Source organism: Rhea pennata, chromosome 24 (assembly GCF_028389875.1).
Source record: "Rhea pennata isolate bPtePen1 chromosome 24, bPtePen1.pri, whole genome shotgun sequence".
NCBI lineage: Eukaryota > Metazoa > Chordata > Aves > Rheiformes > Rheidae > Rhea > Rhea pennata.
In genome coordinates, this window is record NC_084686.1 from 8,519,405 (window position 1) to 8,532,737 (window position 13,333).

Consider the following 13,333-nt stretch of genomic DNA (forward strand, 5'->3'; position numbering starts at 1 on the left):
TGAGGGAGCGCAGGGTGGGAGGATGCCGAGCAAAGGAGAATGCCATCGGTGTGGGTCCTGGCTGCTCCCCGCAGCTGTGGGGTGGGCCGTGGCCATCTGCATGGTGTGTAGGACACGGCCATGGTGGGGCAGGCTGGAAGAAGAGAGCGCCGCTCTGCAAAACGCCAGGAGGAAGCAACAAGGACCCCTCCCGCCCTGCCACTTGCCGAAGCCCGGGCTTGAACCAGGGACCTTTAGATCTTCAGTCTAACGCTCTCCCAGCTGAGCTACTTCGGCCCTGCCCTGAGAGCTTTTGTTCGCTCACAGCAGAGCCGTGCCAGAGCGGAGGCCAAGGCGCAGGAGGTGCCTGCAGCAAGCTGTATGTTGCCTGGACATTGCCGGGCTCTGGATGTCCCTGCTGACCATTGCCCAACTTGCTCTGCTCTTGTTCTCCAGGCACGGGTTGGATGGCACCTGCTGTGTGGGTGTGGGGGGCAATGCCTGAACCAGTCCTTGTTCTGCCCGCCGTAAAACTAACACACCTACAGGTCCTCCCTCGTCCGCAGAAATCCACCAATGTCCCCACAGGTGGCTTGACATGCCTCCAGTCATTGGGAATGCCCCAGGACGGCCAACGGCAGCATCTCCAAAGAGCACTTTCCTCCCAAAGCCTCGCGAGGGAAGCTCCACGGGTGCGTGCGCACGTCCACTTGGTTGAGGTGGTCCCGAGGGTGTCTTGACACGTTCTGCCAAACGCTGATGGTGGAGGGCATCTCAGGAGTGTCGCGCACAGCCTGTCGTGATCAGAGCGGGACCCCTTGGCACGGGTCTCTCAGGACTTTGCCCAGCCACGTTGGGCAGATCTCGAGAGGTGGAGATGCCGCAACCCAACATCTCTCATGGGCTTGTTGGACAGGAGAGGCTGTGAGGACCCCACAGGATAAGGGGGTGAGGCTGGAGAGCGATTGCTGACCGCCTTTTGGAAGCCCTGCTTGGGTGGATGCAGCGCAGCACCCAAATGCCTCTGGCATCCTTTGAGGTCCCCCATGGCCCTGCCAGCCTTCTGGCTTGGCCCCAGAGAGGTGAGGGAGCGCAGGGTGGGAGGATGCCGAGCAAAGGAGAATGCCATCGGTGTGGGTCCTGGCTGCTCCCCGCAGCTGTGGGGTGGGCCGTGGCCATCTGCATGGTGTGTAGGACACGGCCATGGTGGGGCAGGCTGGAAGAAGAGAGCGCCGCTCTGCAAAACGCCAGGAGGAAGCAACAAGGACCCCTCCCGCCCTGCCACTTGCCGAAGCCCGGGCTTCAACCAGGGACCTTTAGATCTTCAGTCTAATGCTCTCCCAGCTGAGCTACTTCGGCCCTGCCCTGAGAGCTTTTGTTCGCTCACAGCAGAGCCGTGCCAGAGCGGAGGCCAAGGCGCAGGAGGTGCCTGCAGCAAGCTGTATGTTGCCTGGACATTGCCGGGCTCTGGATGTCCCTGCTGACCATTGCCCAACTTGCTCTGCTCTTGTTCTCCAGGCACGGGTTGGATGGCACCTGCTGTGTGGGTGTGGGGGGCAATGCCTGAACCAGTCCTTGTTCTGCCCGCCGTAAAACTAACACACCTACAGGTCCTCCCTCGTCCGCAGAAATCCACCAATGTCCCCACAGGTGGCTTGACATGCCTCCAGTCATTGGGAATGCCCCAGGACGGCCAACGGCAGCATCTCCAAAGAGCACTTTCCTCCCAAAGCCTCGCGTGGGGACTTTGCCCAGCCACGTTGGGCAGATCTCGAGAGGTGGAGATGCCGCAACCCAACATCTCTCATGGGCTTGTTGGACAGGAGAGGCTGTGAGGACCCCACAGGATAAGGGGGTGAGGCTGGAGAGCGATTGCTGACCGCCTTTTGGAAGCCCCGCTTGGGTGCATGCAGCGCAGCACCCAAATGCCTCCGGCATCCTTTGAGGTCCCCCATGGCCCTGCCAGCCTTCTGGCTTGGCCCCAGAGAGGTGAGGGAGCGCAGGGTGGGAGGATGCCGAGCAAAGGAGAATGCCATCGGTGTGGGTCCTGGCTGCTCCCCGCAGCTGTGGGGTGGGCCGTGGCCATCTGCATGGTGTGTAGGACACGGCCATGGTGGGGCAGGCTGGAAGAAGAGAGCGCCGCTCTGCAAAACGCCAGGAGGAAGCAACAAGGACCCCTCCCGCCCTGCCACTTGCCGAAGCCCGGGCTTCAACCAGGGACCTTTAGATCTTCAGTCTAACGCTCTCCCAGCTGAGCTACTTCGGCCCTGCCCTGAGAGCTTTTGTTCGCTCACAGCAGAGCCGTGCCAGAGCGGAGGCCAAGGCGCAGGAGGTGCCTGCAGCAAGCTGTATGTTGCCTGGACATTGCCGGGCTCTGGATGTCCCTGCTGACCATTGCCCAACTTGCTCTGCTCTTGTTCTCCAGGCACGGGTTGGATGGCACCTGCTGTGTGGGTGTGGGGGGCAATGCCTGAACCAGTCCTTGTTCTGCCCGCCGTAAAACTAACACACCTACAGGTCCTCCCTCGTCCGCAGAAATCCACCAATGTCCCCACAGGTGGCTTGACATGCCTCCAGTCATTGGGAATGCCCCAGGACGGCCAACGGCAGCATCTCCAAAGAGCACTTTCCTCCCAAAGCCTCGCGAGGGAAGCTCCACGGGTGCGTGCGCACGTCCACTTGGTTGAGGTGGTCCCGAGGGTGTCTTGACACGTTCTGCCAAACGCTGATGGTGGAGGGCATCTCAGGAGTGTCGCGCACAGCCTGTCGTGATCAGAGCGGGACCCCTTGGCACGGGTCTCTCAGGACTTTGCCCAGCCACGTTGGGCAGATCTCGAGAGGTGGAGATGCCGCAACCCAACATCTCTCATGGGCTTGTTGGACAGGAGAGGCTGTGAGGACCCCACAGGATAAGGGGGTGAGGCTGGAGAGCGATTGCTGACCGCCTTTTGGAAGCCCCGCTTGGGTGGATGCAGCGCAGCACCCAAATGCCTCCGGCATCCTTTGAGGTCCCCCATGGCCCTGCCAGCCTTCTGGCTTGGCCCCAGAGAGGTGAGGGAGCGCAGGGTGGGAGGATGCCGAGCAAAGGAGAACGCCATCGGTGTGGGTCCTGGCTGCTCCCCGCAGCTGTGGGGTGGGCCGTGGCCATCTGCATGGTGTGTAGGACACGGCCATGGTGGGGCAGGCTGGAAGAAGAGAGCGCCGCTCTGCAAAACGCCAGGAGGAAGCAACAAGGACCCCTCCCGCCCTGCCACTTGCCGAAGCCCGGGCTTGAACCAGGGACCTTTAGATCTTCAGTCTAACGCTCTCCCAGCTGAGCTACTTCGGCCCTGCCCTGAGAGCTTTTGTTCGCTCACAGCAGAGCCGTGCCAGAGCGGAGGCCAAGGCGCAGGAGGTGCCTGCAGCAAGCTGTATGTTGCCTGGACATTGCCGGGCTCTGGATGTCCCTGCTGACCATTGCCCAACTTGCTCTGCTCTTGTTCTCCAGGCACGGGTTGGATGGCACCTGCTGTGTGGGTGTGGGGGGCAATGCCTGAACCAGTCCTTGTTCTGCCCGCCGTAAAACTAACACACCTACAGGTCCTCCCTCGTCCGCAGAAATCCACCAATGTCCCCACAGGTGGCTTGACATGCCTCCAGTCATTGGGAATGCCCCAGGACGGCCAACGGCAGCATCTCCAAAGAGCACTTTCCTCCCAAAGCCTCGCGTGGGGACTTTGCCCAGCCACGTTGGGCAGATCTCGAGAGGTGGAGATGCCGCAACCCAACATCTCTCATGGGCTTGTTGGACAGGAGAGGCTGTGAGGACCCCACAGGATAAGGGGGTGAGGCTGGAGAGCGATTGCTGACCGCCTTTTGGAAGCCCCGCTTGGGTGCATGCAGCGCAGCACCCAAATGCCTCCGGCATCCTTTGAGGTCCCCCATGGCCCTGCCAGCCTTCTGGCTTGGCCCCAGAGAGGTGAGGGAGCGCAGGGTGGGAGGATGCCGAGCAAAGGAGAATGCCATCGGTGTGGGTCCTGGCTGCTCCCCGCAGCTGTGGGGTGGGCCGTGGCCATCTGCATGGTGTGTAGGACACGGCCATGGTGGGGCAGGCTGGAAGAAGAGAGCGCCGCTCTGCAAAACGCCAGGAGGAAGCAACAAGGACCCCTCCCGCCCTGCCACTTGCCGAAGCCCGGGCTTCAACCAGGGACCTTTAGATCTTCAGTCTAACGCTCTCCCAGCTGAGCTACTTCGGCCCTGCCCTGAGAGCTTTTGTTCGCTCACAGCAGAGCCGTGCCAGAGCGGAGGCCAAGGCGCAGGAGGTGCCTGCAGCAAGCTGTATGTTGCCTGGACATTGCCGGGCTCTGGATGTCCCTGCTGACCATTGCCCAACTTGCTCTGCTCTTGTTCTCCAGGCACGGGTTGGATGGCACCTGCTGTGTGGGTGTGGGGGGCAATGCCTGAACCAGTCCTTGTTCTGCCCGCCGTAAAACTAACACACCTACAGGTCCTCCCTCGTCCGCAGAAATCCACCAATGTCCCCACAGGTGGCTTGACATGCCTCCAGTCATTGGGAATGCCCCAGGACGGCCAACGGCAGCATCTCCAAAGAGCACTTTCCTCCCAAAGCCTCGCGTGGGGACTTTGCCCAGCCACGTTGGGCAGATCTCGAGAGGTGGAGATGCCGCAACCCAACATCTCTCATGGGCTTGTTGGACAGGAGAGGCTGTGAGGACCCCACAGGATAAGGGGGTGAGGCTGGAGAGCGATTGCTGACCGCCTTTTGGAAGCCCCGCTTGGGTGCATGCAGCGCAGCACCCAAATGCCTCCGGCATCCTTTGAGGTCCCCCATGGCCCTGCCAGCCTTCTGGCTTGGCCCCAGAGAGGTGAGGGAGCGCAGGGTGGGAGGATGCCGAGCAAAGGAGAATGCCATCGGTGTGGGTCCTGGCTGCTCCCCGCAGCTGTGGGGTGGGCCGTGGCCATCTGCATGGTGTGTAGGACACGGCCATGGTGGGGCAGGCTGGAAGAAGAGAGCGCCGCTCTGCAAAACGCCAGGAGGAAGCAACAAGGACCCCTCCCGCCCTGCCACTTGCCGAAGCCCGGGCTTCAACCAGGGACCTTTAGATCTTCAGTCTAACGCTCTCCCAGCTGAGCTACTTCGGCCCTGCCCTGAGAGCTTTTGTTCGCTCACAGCAGAGCCGTGCCAGAGCGGAGGCCAAGGCGCAGGAGGTGCCTGCAGCAAGCTGTATGTTGCCTGGACATTGCCGGGCTCTGGATGTCCCTGCTGACCATTGCCCAACTTGCTCTGCTCTTGTTCTCCAGGCACGGGTTGGATGGCACCTGCTGTGTGGGTGTGGGGGGCAATGCCTGAACCAGTCCTTGTTCTGCCCGCCGTAAAACTAACACACCTACAGGTCCTCCCTCGTCCGCAGAAATCCACCAATGTCCCCACAGGTGGCTTGACATGCCTCCAGTCATTGGGAATGCCCCAGGACGGCCAACGGCAGCATCTCCAAAGAGCACTTTCCTCCCAAAGCCTCGCGAGGGAAGCTCCACGGGTGCGTGCGCACGTCCACTTGGTTGAGGTGGTCCCGAGGGTGTCTTGACACGTTCTGCCAAACGCTGATGGTGGAGGGCATCTCAGGAGTGTCGCGCACAGCCTGTCGTGATCAGAGCGGGACCCCTTGGCACGGGTCTCTCAGGACTTTGCCCAGCCACGTTGGGCAGATCTCGAGAGGTGGAGATGCCGCAACCCAACATCTCTCATGGGCTTGTTGGACAGGAGAGGCTGTGAGGACCCCACAGGATAAGGGGGTGAGGCTGGAGAGCGATTGCTGACCGCCTTTTGGAAGCCCCGCTTGGGTGGATGCAGCGCAGCACCCAAATGCCTCCGGCATCCTTTGAGGTCCCCCATGGCCCTGCCAGCCTTCTGGCTTGGCCCCAGAGAGGTGAGGGAGCGCAGGGTGGGAGGATGCCGAGCAAAGGAGAACGCCATCGGTGTGGGTCCTGGCTGCTCCCCGCAGCTGTGGGGTGGGCCGTGGCCATCTGCATGGTGTGTAGGACACGGCCATGGTGGGGCAGGCTGGAAGAAGAGAGCGCCGCTCTGCAAAACGCCAGGAGGAAGCAACAAGGACCCCTCCCGCCCTGCCACTTGCCGAAGCCCGGGCTTCAACCAGGGACCTTTAGATCTTCAGTCTAACGCTCTCCCAGCTGAGCTACTTCGGCCCTGCCCTGAGAGCTTTTGTTCGCTCACAGCAGAGCCGTGCCAGAGCGGAGGCCAAGGCGCAGGAGGTGCCTGCAGCAAGCTGTATGTTGCCTGGACATTGCCGGGCTCTGGATGTCCCTGCTGACCATTGCCCAACTTGCTCTGCTCTTGTTCTCCAGGCACGGGTTGGATGGCACCTGCTGTGTGGGTGTGGGGGGCAATGCCTGAACCAGTCCTTGTTCTGCCCGCCGTAAAACTAACACACCTACAGGTCCTCCCTCGTCCGCAGAAATCCACCAATGTCCCCACAGGTGGCTTGACATGCCTCCAGTCATTGGGAATGCCCCAGGACGGCCAACGGCAGCATCTCCAAAGAGCACTTTCCTCCCAAAGCCTCGCGTGGGGACTTTGCCCAGCCACGTTGGGCAGATCTCGAGAGGTGGAGATGCCGCAACCCAACATCTCTCATGGGCTTGTTGGACAGGAGAGGCTGTGAGGACCCCACAGGATAAGGGGGTGAGGCTGGAGAGCGATTGCTGACCGCCTTTTGGAAGCCCCGCTTGGGTGCATGCAGCGCAGCACCCAAATGCCTCCGGCATCCTTTGAGGTCCCCCATGGCCCTGCCAGCCTTCTGGCTTGGCCCCAGAGAGGTGAGGGAGCGCAGGGTGGGAGGATGCCGAGCAAAGGAGAATGCCATCGGTGTGGGTCCTGGCTGCTCCCCGCAGCTGTGGGGTGGGCCGTGGCCATCTGCATGGTGTGTAGGACACGGCCATGGTGGGGCAGGCTGGAAGAAGAGAGCGCCGCTCTGCAAAACGCCAGGAGGAAGCAACAAGGACCCCTCCCGCCCTGCCACTTGCCGAAGCCCGGGCTTCAACCAGGGACCTTTAGATCTTCAGTCTAACGCTCTCCCAGCTGAGCTACTTCGGCCCTGCCCTGAGAGCTTTTGTTCGCTCACAGCAGAGCCGTGCCAGAGCGGAGGCCAAGGCGCAGGAGGTGCCTGCAGCAAGCTGTATGTTGCCTGGACATTGCCGGGCTCTGGATGTCCCTGCTGACCATTGCCCAACTTGCTCTGCTCTTGTTCTCCAGGCACGGGTTGGATGGCACCTGCTGTGTGGGTGTGGGGGGCAATGCCTGAACCAGTCCTTGTTCTGCCCGCCGTAAAACTAACACACCTACAGGTCCTCCCTCGTCCGCAGAAATCCACCAATGTCCCCACAGGTGGCTTGACATGCCTCCAGTCATTGGGAATGCCCCAGGACGGCCAACGGCAGCATCTCCAAAGAGCACTTTCCTCCCAAAGCCTCGCGTGGGGACTTTGCCCAGCCACGTTGGGCAGATCTCGAGAGGTGGAGATGCCGCAACCCAACATCTCTCATGGGCTTGTTGGACAGGAGAGGCTGTGAGGACCCCACAGGATAAGGGGGTGAGGCTGGAGAGCGATTGCTGACCGCCTTTTGGAAGCCCCGCTTGGGTGGATGCAGCGCAGCACCCAAATGCCTCCGGCATCCTTTGAGGTCCCCCATGGCCCTGCCAGCCTTCTGGCTTGGCCCCAGAGAGGTGAGGGAGCGCAGGGTGGGAGGATGCCGAGCAAAGGAGAATGCCATCGGTGTGGGTCCTGGCTGCTCCCCGCAGCTGTGGGGTGGGCCGTGGCCATCTGCATGGTGTGTAGGACACGGCCATGGTGGGGCAGGCTGGAAGAAGAGAGCGCCGCTCTGCAAAATGCCAGGAGGAAGCAACAAGGACCCCTCCCGCCCTGCCACTTGCCAAAGCCCGGGCTTCAACCAGGGACCTTTAGATCTTCAGTCTAACGCTCTCCCAGCTGAGCTACTTCGGCCCTGCCCTGAGAGCTTTTGTTCGCTCACAGCAGAGCCGTGCCAGAGCGGAGGCCAAGGCGCAGGAGGTGCCTGCAGCAAGCTGTATGTTGCCTGGACATTGCCGGGCTCTGGATGTCCCTGCTGACCATTGCCCAACTTGCTCTGCTCTTGTTCTCCAGGCACGGGTTGGATGGCACCTGCTGTGTGGGTGTGGGGGGCAATGCCTGAACCAGTCCTTGTTCTGCCCGCCGTAAAACTAACACACCTACAGGTCCTCCCTCGTCCGCAGAAATCCACCAATGTCCCCACAGGTGGCTTGACATGCCTCCAGTCATTGGGAATGCCCCAGGACGGCCAACGGCAGCATCTCCAAAGAGCACTTTCCTCCCAAAGCCTCGCGAGGGAAGCTCCACGGGTGCGTGCGCACGTCCACTTGGTTGAGGTGGTCCCGAGGGTGTCTTGACACGTTCTGCCAAACGCTGATGGTGGAGGGCATCTCAGGAGTGTCGCGCACAGCCTGTCGTGATCAGAGCGGGACCCCTTGGCACGGGTCTCTCAGGACTTTGCCCAGCCACGTTGGGCAGATCTCGAGAGGTGGAGATGCCGCAACCCAACATCTCTCATGGGCTTGTTGGACAGGAGAGGCTGTGAGGACCCCACAGGATAAGGGGGTGAGGCTGGAGAGCGATTGCTGACCGCCTTTTGGAAGCCCCGCTTGGGTGCATGCAGCGCAGCACCCAAATGCCTCCGGCATCCTTTGAGGTCCCCCATGGCCCTGCCAGCCTTCTGGCTTGGCCCCAGAGAGGTGAGGGAGCGCAGGGTGGGAGGATGCCGAGCAAAGGAGAATGCCATCGGTGTGGGTCCTGGCTGCTCCCTGCAGCTGTGGGGTGGGCCATGGCCATCTGCATGGTGTGTAGGACACGGCCATGGTGGGGCAGGCTGGAAGAAGAGAGCGCCGCTCTGCAAAACGCCAGGAGGAAGCAACAAGGACCCCTCCCGCCCTGCCACTTGCCGAAGCCCGGGCTTCAACCAGGGACCTTTAGATCTTCAGTCTAACGCTCTCCCAGCTGAGCTACTTCGGCCCTGCCCTGAGAGCTTTTGTTCGCTCACAGCAGAGCCGTGCCAGAGCGGAGGCCAAGGCGCAGGAGGTGCCTGCAGCAAGCTGTATGTTGCCTGGACATTGCCGGGCTCTGGATGTCCCTGCTGACCATTGCCCAACTTGCTCTGCTCTTGTTCTCCAGGCACGGGTTGGATGGCACCTGCTGTGTGGGTGTGGGGGGCAATGCCTGAACCAGTCCTTGTTCTGCCCGCCGTAAAACTAATACACCTACAGGTCCTCCCTCGTCCGCAGAAATCCACCAATGTCCCCACAGGTGGCTTGACATGCCTCCAGTCATTGGGAATGCCCCAGGACGGCCAACGGCAGCATCTCCAAAGAGCACTTTCCTCCCAAAGCCTCGCGTTGGGACTTTGCCCAGCCACGTTGGGCAGATCTCGAGAGGTGGAGATGCCGCAACCCAACATCTCTCATGGGCTTGTTGGACAGGAGAGGCTGTGAGGACCCCACAGGATAAGGGGGTGAGGCTGGAGAGCGATTGCTGACCGCCTTTTGGAAGCCCTGCTTGGGTGGATGCAGCGCAGCACCCAAATGCCTCCGGCATCCTTTGAGGTCCCCCATGGCCCTGCCAGCCTTCTGGCTTGGCCCCAGAGAGGTGAGGGAGCGCAGGGTGGGAGGATGCCGAGCAAAGGAGAATGCCATTGGTTTGGGTCCTGGCTGCTCCCCGCAGCTGTGGGGTGGGCCATGGCCATCTGCATGGTGTGTAGGACACGGCCATGGTGGGGCAGGCTGGAAGAAGAGAGCGCCGCTCTGCAAAATGCCAGGAGGAAGCAACAAGGACCCCTCCCGCCCTGCCACTTGCCGAAGCCCGGGCTTCAACCAGGGACCTTTAGATCTTCAGTCTAACGCTCTCCCAGCTGAGCTACTTCGGCCCTGCCCTGAGAGCTTTTGTTCGCTCACAGCAGAGCCGTGCCAGAGCGCAGGCCAAGGCGCAGGAGGTGCCTGCAGCAAGCTGTATGTTGCCTGGACATTGTCGGGCTCTGGATGTCCCTGCTGACCATTGCCCAACTTGCTCTGCTCTTGTTCTCCAGGCACGGGTTGGATGGCACCTGCTGTGTGGGTGTGGGGGGCAATGCCTGAACCAGTCCTTGTTCTGCCCGCCGTAAAACTAACACACCTACAGGTCCTCCCTCGTCCGCAGAAATCCACCAATGTCCCCACAGGTGGCTTGACATGCCTCCAGTCATTGGGAATGCCCCAGGTCGGCCAACGGCAGCATCTCCAAAGAGCACTTTCCTCCCAAAGCCTCGCGAGGGAAGCTCCACGGGTGCGTGCGCACGTCCACTTGGTTGAGGTGGTCCCGAGGGTGTCTTGACACGTTCTGCCAAACGCTGATGGTGGAGGGCATCTCAGGAGTGTCGCGCACAGCCTGTCGTGATCAGAGCGGGACCCCTTGGCACGGGTCTCTCAGGACTATGCCCAGCCACGTTGGGCAGATCTCGAGAGGTGGAGATGCCGCAACCCAACATCTCTCATGGGCTTGTTGGACAGGAGAGGCTGTGAGGACCCCACAGGATAAGGGGGTGAGGCTGGAGAGCGATTGCTGACCGCCTTTTGGAAGCCCCGCTTGGGTGGATGCAGCGCAGCACCCAAATGCCTCCGGCATCCTTTGAGGTCCCCCATGGCCCTGCCAGCCTTCTGGCTTGGCCCCAGAGAGGTGAGGGAGCGCAGGGTGGGAGGATGCCGAGCAAAGGAGAATGCCATCGGTGTGGGTCCTGGCTGCTCCCCGCAGCTGTGGGGTGGGCCGTGGCCATCTGCATGGTGTGTAGGACACGGCCATGGTGGGGCAGGCTGGAAGAAGAGAGCGCCGCTCTGCAAAACGCCAGGAGGAAGCAACAAGGACCCCTCCCGCCCTGCCACTTGCCGAAGCCCGGGCTTCAACCAGGGACCTTTAGATCTTCAGTCTAACGCTCTCCCAGCTGAGCTACTTCGGCCCTGCCCTGAGAGCTTTTGTTCGCTCACAGCAGAGCCGTGCCAGAGCGGAGGCCAAGGCGCAGGAGGTGCCTGCAGCAAGCTGTATGTTGCCTGGACATTGCCGGGCTCTGGATGTCCCTGCTGACCATTGCCCAACTTGCTCTGCTCTTGTTCTCCAGGCACGGGTTGGATGGCACCTGCTGTGTGGGTGTGGGGGGCAATGCCTGAACCAGTCCTTGTTCTGCCCGCCGTAAAACTAACACACCTACAGGTCCTCCCTCGTCCGCAGAAATCCACCAATGTCCCCACAGGTGGCTTGACATGCCTCCAGTCATTGGGAATGCCCCAGGACGGCCAACGGCAGCATCTCCAAAGAGCACTTTCCTCCCAAAGCCTCGCGAGGGAAGCTCCATGGGTGCGTGCGCACGTCCACTTGGTTGAGGTGGTCCCGAGGGTGTCTTGACACGTTCTGCCAAACGCTGATGGTGGAGGGCATCTCAGGAGTGTCGTGCACAGCCTGTCGTGATCAGAGCGGGACCCCTTGGCACGGGTCTCTCAGGACTATGCCCAGCCACGTTGGGCAGATCTCGAGAGGTGGAGATGCTGCAACCCAACATCTCTCATGGGCTTGTTGGACAGGAGAGGCTGTGAGGACCCCACAGGATAAGGGGGTGAGGCTGGAGAGCGATTGCTGACCGCCTTTTGGAAGCCCCGCTTGGGTGGATGCAGCGCAGCACCCAAATGCCTCCGGCATCCTTTGAGGTCCCCCATGGCCCTGCCAGCCTTCTGGCTTGGCCCCAGAGAGGTGAGGGAGCGCAGGGTGGGAGGATGCCGAGCAAAGGAGAATGCCATCGGTGTGGGTCCTGGCTGCTCCCCGCAGCTGTGGGGTGGGCCGTGGCCATCTGCATGGTGTGTAGGACACGGCCATGGTGGGGCAGGCTGGAAGAAGAGAGCGCCGCTCTGCAAAACGCCAGGAGGAAGCAACAAGGACCCCTCCCGCCCTGCCACTTGCCGAAGCCCGGGCTTCAACCAGGGACCTTTAGATCTTCAGTCTAACGCTCTCCCAGCTGAGCTACTTCGGCCCTGCCCTGAGAGCTTTTGTTTGCTCACAGCAGAGCCGTGCCAGAGCGGAGGCCAAGGCGCAGGAGGTGCCTGCAGCAAGCTGTATGTTGCCTGGACATTGCCGGGCTCTGGATGTCCCTGCTGACCATTGCCCAACTTGCTCTGCTCTTGTTCTCCAGGCACGGGTTGGATGGCACCTGCTGTGTGGGTGTGGGGGGCAATGCCTGAACCAGTCCTTGTTCTGCCCGCCGTAAAACTAACACACCTACAGGTCCTCCCTTGTCCGCAGAAATCCACCAATGTCCCCACAGGTGGCTTGACATGCCTCCAGTCATTGGGAATGCCCCAGGACGGCCAACGGCAGCATCTCCAAAGAGCACTTTCCTCCCAAAGCCTCGCGTTGGGACTTTGCCCAGCCACGTTGGGCAGATCTCGAGAGGTGGAGATGCCGCAACCCAACATCTCTCATGGGCTTGTTGGACAGGAGCGGCTGTGAGGACCCCACAGGATAAGGGGGTGAGGCTGGAGAGCGATTGCTGACCGCCTTTTGGAAGCCCCGCTTGGGTGGATGCAGCGCAGCACCCAAATGCCTCCGGCATCCTTTGAGGTCCCCCATGGCCCTGCCAGCCTTCTGGCTTGGCCCCAGAGAGGTGAGGGAGCGCAGGGTGGGAGGATGCCGAGCAAAGGAGAATGCCATCGGTGTGGGTCCTGGCTGCTCCCCGCAGCTGTGGGGTGGGCCGTGGCCATCTGCATGGTGTGTAGGACACGGCCATGGTGGGGCAGGCTGGAAGAAGAGAGCGCCGCTCTGCAAAACGCCAGGAGGAAGCAACAAGGACCCCTCCCGCCCTGCCACTTGCCGAAGCCCGGGCTTCAACCAGGGACCTTTAGATCTTCAGTCTAACGCTCTCCCAGCTGAGCTACTTCGGCCCTGCCCTGAGAGCTTTTGTTCGCTCACAGCAGAGCCGTGCCAGAGCGGAGGCCAAGGCGCAGGAGGTGCCTGCAGCAAGCTGTATGTTGCCTGGACATTGCCGGGCTCTGGATGTCCCTGCTGACCATTGCCCAACTTGCTCTGCTCTTGTTCTCCAGGCACGGGTTGGATGGCACCTGCTGTGTGGGTGTGGGGGGCAATGCCTGAACCAGTCCTTGTTCTGCCCGCCGTAAAACTAACACACCTACAGGTCCTCCCTTGTCCGCAGAAATCCACCAATGTCCCCACAGGTGGCTTGACATGCCTCCAGTCATTGGGAATGCCCCAGGACGGCC

General features: G+C 61.5%; 2 non-coding genes across 2 annotated transcripts; both read right to left on the reverse strand.

Annotated features, from left to right (window-relative positions):
- Positions 1-203: 203 nt before the first annotated feature.
- TRNAF-GAA (transfer RNA phenylalanine (anticodon GAA)) lies at positions 204-276 on the reverse strand. Its single transcript has one exon. It is a non-coding gene; the product is annotated as a tRNA-Phe (tRNA).
- A 2,958-nt stretch (positions 277-3,234) lies between these two features.
- Positions 3,235-3,307, reverse strand: TRNAF-GAA (transfer RNA phenylalanine (anticodon GAA)). Its single transcript has one exon. It is a non-coding gene; the product is annotated as a tRNA-Phe (tRNA).
- Between the last annotated feature and the right edge of the window lie 10,026 nt (positions 3,308-13,333).